The sequence below is a fragment of the Marmota flaviventris genome, chromosome 5, assembly GCF_047511675.1.
Source record: "Marmota flaviventris isolate mMarFla1 chromosome 5, mMarFla1.hap1, whole genome shotgun sequence".
NCBI lineage: Eukaryota > Metazoa > Chordata > Mammalia > Rodentia > Sciuridae > Marmota > Marmota flaviventris.
The window spans coordinates 3,748,108-3,756,995 of NC_092502.1; the positions used below are offsets into that span (position 1 = coordinate 3,748,108).

Here is an 8,888-nt window from a genome sequence, read left to right on the forward strand (position 1 = left end):
GCTATAAATATTGATGTGGCTGCATTACAGTAATTGCTAATTTTAAGTCCATTGGGTATAAACGGAGGAGTGGCATAGCTGGGTCAGTGGTGGTTCCATTCCCAGTTTTCTGAGGAATCTCCATACTGCTTTCCATAGTGGTTGCACCAATTTGCAGTCCCACCCAGCAATATATGAGTGTACCTTTTTCCCCACATCTCACCATCATTTATTGTTGCCTGTATTCTTGATATTTGCCATTCTGATAGGAGTGAGATGAAATTTTAGTGTAGTTTTGATTTGCATTTCTCTAATTGTTAGAGATGCTGAACAATTTTTCATATATTTGTTGATCGATTGTGTTTCTTCTTCTGTGAAGTGTCTGTTCAGTTTGTTAGCCCATTTATTGATTGAGTTATTTGTGGGTTTTGGTGTTAAGTTTTTTGAGTTCGTTATATATCCTAGAGATTAATGCTTTATGGGAGGTGCACATGGTGAAGAACAATGTCCACTTTGGGGATGACTCTGGAACTGAATGCAATTCAGAAGACAAAGAGCGCTGTGGGTCACCATGCAGAGTGGGCACAGTTATAGCTGCCCTTTTGAAAGAAGGCCCAGCAGCAGAGAAGAACTGGGGTGAGGTCTGGGACCTGTCCATTAACACCTTGGCTGTAGGAAATAGAGAAAAGTTTATATGTTATAAATATATGCTGTAAAATGTGAATAAATAATACTACAGCAGAAACTGAGCAAAAGCCCCCCACCCCAAAAGAAACCCAAGCAGCAGACAAAACCCAACATAGCCCATAAGCAAAGGTGACAGCCTGTTGAGCACCCTCTTCTGCAGATAGGAAGTGATTGCTATGACAGAAGCTCATCTCACTCCTGGGCAGGTTTTCTTCTCCATGTCCTTCCACCAAGGTGATGCTCTGCCCCACCTAAGACCCACCCAGAGCAGTGGCATTGGCTGACCATGGACTAAATCTCTGAAACCATGAGCCAAGATTGGCTTTTTGCTCCTCTAAGCAGTTCTTGCCAGGTATTTTGGCCTCAGCGTCAAGTTAACACAGTAGACTCAGTAAACCTCCAGATTGGGGTTGACCAGGGTGTATCTAGAAACACAGATGAGTGCCCTCTGCGTGCTGGAGTGAAGGACAGTGGCTGTGTCAGGACTGCACAAGGGGAATGGAATTGGGGGCAATCAGCTGTGCTAGAGGAGGCCTTCAGAAGCCTACAGCGTTGGCAGACCCTTCCCAAGTGGGTGCCTTGGAAAGAAAGAAGAATCAACCAGATGTTGGGGCTCACCACATTCCACCCTAGATTATGACTCTAAAGACCAAAGTAGGTCCCCCAATATGCCTGCTGGCCTATTGATTCCAAGGTCATTCTTTTGAGCAGGCACAGGAGTGGCTCTGAAGAACCCCGTTTGGGGAGGAAATTGTATCAGTGAAGGTGTCTTCCAGGAAGAGGGCTGCACCCCACAACGCTGGCACTCGCAGACCTATCAGCACAGCAAGGCCACCCTCATTCACTGAATTGCTCCCTTCCCTCCACCATGCCCAGATGCCCACACCCTTTCTGTAGCTCAAGAGGCTCTGCCATCTTAGTTACTTGGCCCTTCTCTAGGTATCGACTTGAGGGCGACTCCCACGCACATGCAAGTCACTGAATAGCTTTTCTCCCTTAATCTGTCTCTTTTTGGTGATGCTGGGGATTGAACCCAGGGCCTCGTGCATGTGAGGGAGGCCCTCTACCAACTGAGCTATATCCCAGCCCATTCCCTTAATCTCTGTATGCCAGTTTAATCCCCAGTCGGCCTAGAGGACCCTGGAGCTGGAGGGTTTCCTTCCCAGCACCTCCCGAGGCCTCTCTCTCTCATACCTCTGCAGTCTCTTCCTGCGCTCTGTGCTGTGCTGGGGTCCAGAAGGCTTCATCCAGTTTCCTGAGCTTAGAACCCTGTCCTTGATTAGGTGGGACGGTTTTCTACACTCCGCAGTGAGCAGAATGCCCCCTGCTGGCCGTCCTGCGTGTGGCCTCTGATTTACGGTGGTCCTCCCGGGTGTGTCATCTGAAATTCCCACGAACATACGTAAAATCGCCCCTGCTCCTGGACTGTCTGTGTCGGTGCATTTGCTGCTGTACGTTGCTTTCAGGGAAAACAGGCGTTTCTGTTGATATCCCTTTACTAGTGAATCTACCCGTACTGATATCTTCCTTTACCCAAAAAATCATTGTTAAAGGTTGTCAGTAAACTATTCCTCCATGAAGTTTAAAAATGTTAATAATGTGTAACCGATGTGATTCTGCAATCTGTATTTGGGGTAAAATTGGGAGTTCATAACCAACTTGAATCTAATGTATGAAATATGATATGTCAATAGCTTTATAATGTTTTGAACAACCAATAAAAAAAATGTTAATAAATAATAAAGGGCCACTTTAAGAGACACTGCATTTCTCCCCTTCCAGCTGCTCTTCATTCCAGCTGGCATGTTTTCTCCATGATCTCTGGGAGAAGGCTCTGATAGTTTTACATTATTGTGATGTTTTTGCTGAGAAAAATCATTCAGTGATAGTAATTAACGTGAAGTAGGAAAACAATAGATAAGGACCACTGTGCTGGGCCTTAGGGCTCAGGCCTGAGAGGGACTGAGCTCAGCTGTGAGTGCAGCAAGTGGGGATGGAGTGGTGCGGGATCTGTAGGGAAGGTGGCTAAATCCAAGCACCAGCCTAAGGGACCTCTGGCTAAATTGACCTAATGGGACAATTGCTGAAGCCTGCCCAGGATGGTCAGTGGCTACCTGTGGGAAGATGAGGGACCAGGACCCTGATCAGGGATCAGCCCAGGAATTTCTACCTAAGCTGATGTAGCAAGGGTTCTTTGCTATAAGTGCATTTCATAAGGATGAGTCATAATCCTGACTAAAGTTTGACCAAGCAAACATCCATGTCACCTGCAATGGAGCTGTAACACCTGTGCTTCACATCAAAGCTGAGCTTCATTGGTACACCTATGATCAGCCCTATTTACACCACCTGAGGACTGTGGGCTTGCAGGAGAATGAAGAAAGCTAAGGAGAAGTGCTCACTTCTCGAGCAGTGATCACCGCCACTGGGTTGCTGATGACACACTGCAACTTCTAGGTCTGATCTGCACTGGAAAAGTGAGAAGGCAAGTGGGGACACCGCAGCTACCTCCAAGTCACACCTGCCATCGGAGGGATGAAGCGCTATCTTCGCTACTTCCTCCAGGTGGCGGTGTTGCATAGCTTTTGGCCACAATCGCCTTTTCTATGTGCCAGGGCGTCCCTAAGAGCCTTTCTGAGTCTGGAGTGATGGAAATTTAAGTATAAGGTCATAGTAGCCTTGTGTCTTTCTGTTACCACTATGTGAAATCAAACTCTTTTCCACCCAATGTCCCTGAGAAGCCAATAACTGTTTATCAGTGTTTGCATGTATTATTCCACCCAATATGTGCTCTTTTCTCCAATATGTTTGTCCATGTCCACAGAAGTCCTCCTTGAGTCAGGTCCAGCTCTGCAGTAAAACTGTGGAGAAACATGAGGCCTGTTCTCACTTCTGCCATAATCTCCTCATCTAGCAACTGACTCAGGTCCAAAAAGTAGGTGAGATTGTGATCATCTTTCAGCTGGCTCAAGTCAGACCTCTTTTCAGCAGACCCCAATTATTCTTGGTGGGAACAACTTAGATGGCCCAATCATTCATAGTCCTAAACTGGGATCAACTGACTATATGCACAGGTTTCTAGGTTCTAGCATCTAGTAGGCACAGCGTCTGTGCCCAGCCATGCTGCTGATACCACGGTTAAGGGTGATGAGTTCTGGTCCCTCCATGTTGAAGTATGACATTAGAGAAGCACACCAAGGCAGGCATATAAATAGGGTTTATTTAAAAGGGGGTACATAGACTTCTGCAGGAGGGAGTAGGGGGCTATAGCTGGTATCCTGGTATCCCAAGAAGCGAGGGTGTCCTGCCTAGGCTTCCTGAGTTCTCCTGCTCTCTTCCCCTGGTCTCTCCTTCCTACATGCCTGACCAGGCCCAGGAGATGCTCAGTGGATGGCCAAAAGGTGAGAAGCAGATGGGAGGGGAAGGGCCAGATGGAGCAGCCCAGGAAACATTAATCAACAACTTTCACAACTCCCTGTAGGGAGGGGCAATCCCTGGGACAGGTTACCTCAGCGGGTTATCTTGATAGGGTAGAGGAAGGGCTCTGAAGGCCTTTCAGTCCCTCAGGGGACAATCTCCAACTTCCCAGACTCATTCAAATAGGCATCCTTGATGCGACCTGACTTACCTGTCTATCCTGACTGCCTGTCTGATTCTGGCTTCACTGCTACCTGCCTGTCCTCGCATCTTGACACCCTCTGTCCCTACTAGAATCCAGGAGCTTTCTTTATTACAGGTCCTCTTCAGTGTGCCCAGGACAAAAGGGAAGCTTGCTGAGGGCTCTTCAAAGTGCAAGGAACCAACCGAGGAGGCAGGAAGTGGGGGCAAATTCAGGGACTCCGTCCTCAGTGAGCACCACCCCACCTCTTGGAGGAGGTCCATGCACTTCCTGTGCTGTCGGTCCAAAGTCAGAAGGTGGCCTTGAGCAGGATTCTGGAAACTTCCCTGGACCCCAGTAAAACTAGAGGGCAGGAGGGGCATGCTGTCCTGTCCTCTCTGGGAGGACCCTCTCTCCCTGGAGACTGTCCCTTTTCCCTTTCCATCCCGCCTAATAAAATCTTGCCCCATACTCTGAGCACTCTGTCTGAAATCTTTCTGACTTGACAGCAAAAATCAGGGTTTGAAGGGAGTTCCCAGGGCCCCAGTTTCCCTGAAGGTCTCTGTTCTGAAACAGAGTTAAGCAAACCACATTTGTTACCTGTCTGGTCCTGGCCAGCCTGGGAGGTCTCACTGAATTTCCACCGCCCTAATCCTGTCCAGAGGACAGGCTGCTCAAGGCCAGAGTCCCTCTTCAGGGGCTGGTGAACCTGGAGTTAATATGCTGACAGAGTGACCACCAGACAACTCTGACATCATCACAATAACACACTTGAATGTCTCTCCCCTTCGCAGCCAGCCCTCCCCCTCATTCCTTTTACCCTACCTTAATTGCTGCCCCATCTTAAGGGTGGGAAGTTCACTTGGGAGTCCAGCTTTTACACATCATGTTCTTGGCCAAGAATCAAATTCTCCTTGGCTTCTCAATTGGCATTTGATTCTGTTGCAACCAAAAGCTCAGTTCTTATTCCCAAGCCAATTCAATAACGAGGACACGGTTTTGAGAAAAGGTAAAATAAGTGTTATTGCTTTGCTAGCAAAGGAGAAACACAGGGGACTTCAGTCCCAGAGGCTGTGATTCTGCCCATCAGCAGGAACAACAGGGGGACTTTAAAGGAGCTATTCAAAGGCTGCATTCCAGGAGTACCCTGACAGGTGATCTCCGGGTGCCCTAGGGGTGTGTTAGGATTCACTTGTTAATTTGGGAGACAACCACTTCCTAGATCCTCTGCCAGAAGTCTGGCTTCTGTGAGGCACAGATAACTCAAAGATAATCTTGTTCCCACTCGCAGTTAGGGAGGGGTAAAGCGAGAAGAGGAAAAGGAAAACAGTCCTTTTTAAAAATAAGCCTCAGAGCTATTTCAAAAGGTACCGGTCAATGTTACACTGTTGCTGCTTCTACAGTTCTGAGTGAGAAAGGACCCAGCCTTGGGGTCAAAAATTGGCAACACTTTGTTCTCTCTGGGATATGTTTCCAGAGGCTGGGAGTTTGGCACCTTCCAAGCTGCCTGGGGACAGGGAGCATGGAGTCCACTCAGAACACTAGTGAGCTCCTTCCAAAAGGAGGAGGGTCGCAGGGGTCCAGGGAGCTCTGCCCCATTCCCAGGAACCCCTCCCAGGGCTGGCTCAGCTCCAGTAGGACTCCTGGGTTTCATTCTGGGGAGGGTCTCACAGGGAGCCCAGTTTCCCATTCACCCTCAGCCCGGCCACACCCTTAATCCTTTACACAGGGGACTTGCCTATTCACACCTGGGTTCCCCTGAAGCCCCTCCAGGGAGCTCTGGTTTGGTTCCACTTAACCCCACCCCAGGGCTGGTGCCTTGTGACTTGTGGTATAGAGAGGAGGAAATGAGAGGTGGAGTGGGGACAGCACAGGCCAAGGAAGTGAGGGAAGAAACAGGGCTGGGAAGGGCTGTGGTGGCAGAGGAGCCTGGGCCACCTTCTCCCACCTCCTTTCCCTGGTCTGTGCTGTTGTCCTGGCTCTTCCCTAGAGGTGTCTGCCCTCAGGGCAAAGGTGACCTGCCCCTAGGTCCTCAAAATGTGACCTGAGTTCCAGGAGTGTCACTTGGGGGATGAGGGAAGTGCAGACCCTCAGCCCTCCCAAGACCCCTGAATCAGAGTGTGCCTCCCAGCTCTCAGGGGTTCTGTGTGCACAGCAAGTGGAGGAGTCCTGGGGAGAGTCTACCTGTCAAAGGCTGTAGAAGTTTCACACTTTGAAAGTTTCTGTGCAGTAGGAACCTCAGAGATTGGAGTCAGAGAGGCCCTGGGTAAATCCTGGTTCTCTTCTCCTGAACAAATCTCCTGATGCAACCTCCACATCTCAAGCACCAAGTGGGTACAGTGGGAAGGATGCCAGTCACACTGGCCTCTCAAAATGACAGAGGTAAGGTGAACTGGGAGCACCAGGTGGGAACCTGGCAAACACCAGGTGCCTGGCAAACCCCTCTGAACTCAGCATTTGATGCCATCCAGAAAGAGACAGTGGTTCACACCTAGAGGCCTGATAGATCTCAGAGATTCTAGATAAAATGCTGAGAGCACTACTGTGAACTAAAAACACACAACAGAAGCAGGACTCAGAGTGGAGCTGCTTCCAGCATGGCCCTGGTATGAGTTGGTGGGGTCAGGTCTGGACATCTAGGGTATTGATGACAGACCCTGAGCTGTTCTCTCATAGAACTCAAAATGCTGACCTTAAACAGACTTCCAGAAGGCCAGCAATTCAAGGGTGCTGAGACCTGCAGGCTGACACCTCCTCTGCTCCACAGCTCAGAGACCAGTAGTGGCCCACTGCAGCTGCCTCAGGCTGGATACATGACATTCCTCAGGCCCTCACTCTTTACCACATCTCTGTTTCCCAGAAGCTACCTTCTCAGTGCCCCCTTCACCTCCTTGTTTCTGAGGGTGTAGATCAGAGGGTTCAGGAGGGGGGTGATGATGTTGTAGAAGAGGGTGAGGAACTTGCCCTGGTCCTGGGAGGAGCTGTGTCCTGGCTGCATGTACATGTAGATGATGTTCCCGTAGAACAGGGAGACCACAGTGAGGTGGGAGCCACAGGTGTTGAAGATTCTGTGTTTTCCTGAGGACAACTGGATTCTGAACACAGCCCTGACGATGTGGCCATAGGACACCAAGATGAAGACCAGGGGAGACAGCATGATGCCCATAGTCAGGATGAAGACAATGCCCTCCATGGCAGCAGTGCTGATGCAGGCCGACCAGATCAGGGCTGGCATCTCACACAGAAAGTGGTCCACCTTGTTGTGCCCACATCGAGGTAGCCACAACATCATAGGTTACATGTTCAAAGAATTGGCCATCCCACAGCCCCAGGCCACCAACACCAAGCCCAGGCAGAGTTGTGGATGCATAATATTCATGTAGTGCAGGGGCATGCAGACGGCCACAAACTGGCATAGGCCATGACGGCCAGCAGCAGACACTCCACTCCACCCAGGCCCAGGAACAGGAAGAGCTGGACCACGCAGCCCACATAGCTGATGGTCTTTTCGCAGCCACTCAGGTTGTGGAGCAGCTGGGGGATGGAGCTGTTGGTTAAGCTGAGGTCCAGGAAGGACAGGTGGGTGAGGAAGAAGTACATGGGCGTGTGGATTTGGGGGTCCAGCCGAGACACCAGGATGATGGTGCTGTTGCCCACCAGGGTCAGGAGGTAGGCTACCAGGATGACCATAAAGAGGACCCTCTCCAGGTGGGGGCGGTCAGAGAAACCCAGGAGAACAAAATGGCCCTGGCTGCTTCTGTTTTCCAGTCCATCTCTACTGCACCTGAGGAGAGGTGTCAACTCCAGTAGTGGCAATGACTGATGCTGGGGAGTATGGACTCCTAACCAGGCATAAATGAGCACAGTACAGTGGCATGCAAGTTCTGCTATGATTATTATTATCATCTCCAACTTACAGAAAAGGAAACTGACATACCTGTGTATTAAGTAAATATCACATGTAAATTGGCAGAGCTGGTCTGCACCCAGGAAATATGGCTGATATCTTAATCCTTATCCACCCTGGTGCTCTGTCATTTCCGAGAGGAAAGGAACACACCTGCCAAGGTCCAACCTTTGCTTCTTCCAGAACCACAAGTTCCTGAGCTCCTGTCCAAACTTCAGAGGACCAAAAGATCACCTCAAAGAACCACCTGGAAGGATTTAGGAAATACCATACGCAGCTGATCCTTGAACATCATGGGTACATGGGTACATTCATACAAAAATCTTTTATACTGACTGTATCGTTAACATGTTTGGACACGTGAAAGCTTTTGATAAACTCGAAGACAAAACATATGAATATTTAAATATTTGAGTGTCACAGGTTTCAGTATTACTCTGTTTTTTGAACACAACAGGTGGATTGCAAGTTCCAAGCCAGTCTTAGCAAATTAGCAAGGCTCTCAGCATCTTAGGGAGATCATGTTTCAAAAAGAAAAAAAAAAAAAAAAAGGCTTGGGATGTAACTAGTGGTTAAGTACCCTAGGGTTCAATCCCCAGTACCAATAAAAAAAAATGTCAGGAACAACAGAAACAAACAAACAAAACTTTTCTATTCTTATAAATTTTAGTTTTAATTTACACAGACATATTGAAGTCCAAATGGCTCCTAGAAAAC

At 48.9% G+C, this 8,888-nt stretch overlaps 1 pseudogene; it reads right to left on the bottom strand.

The window, feature by feature from the left end:
- Window positions 1-7,127: 7,127 nt before the first annotated feature.
- Window positions 7,128-8,170, bottom strand: LOC139705829 (olfactory receptor 2W3-like; annotated as a pseudogene).
- Between the last annotated feature and the right edge of the window lie 718 nt (window positions 8,171-8,888).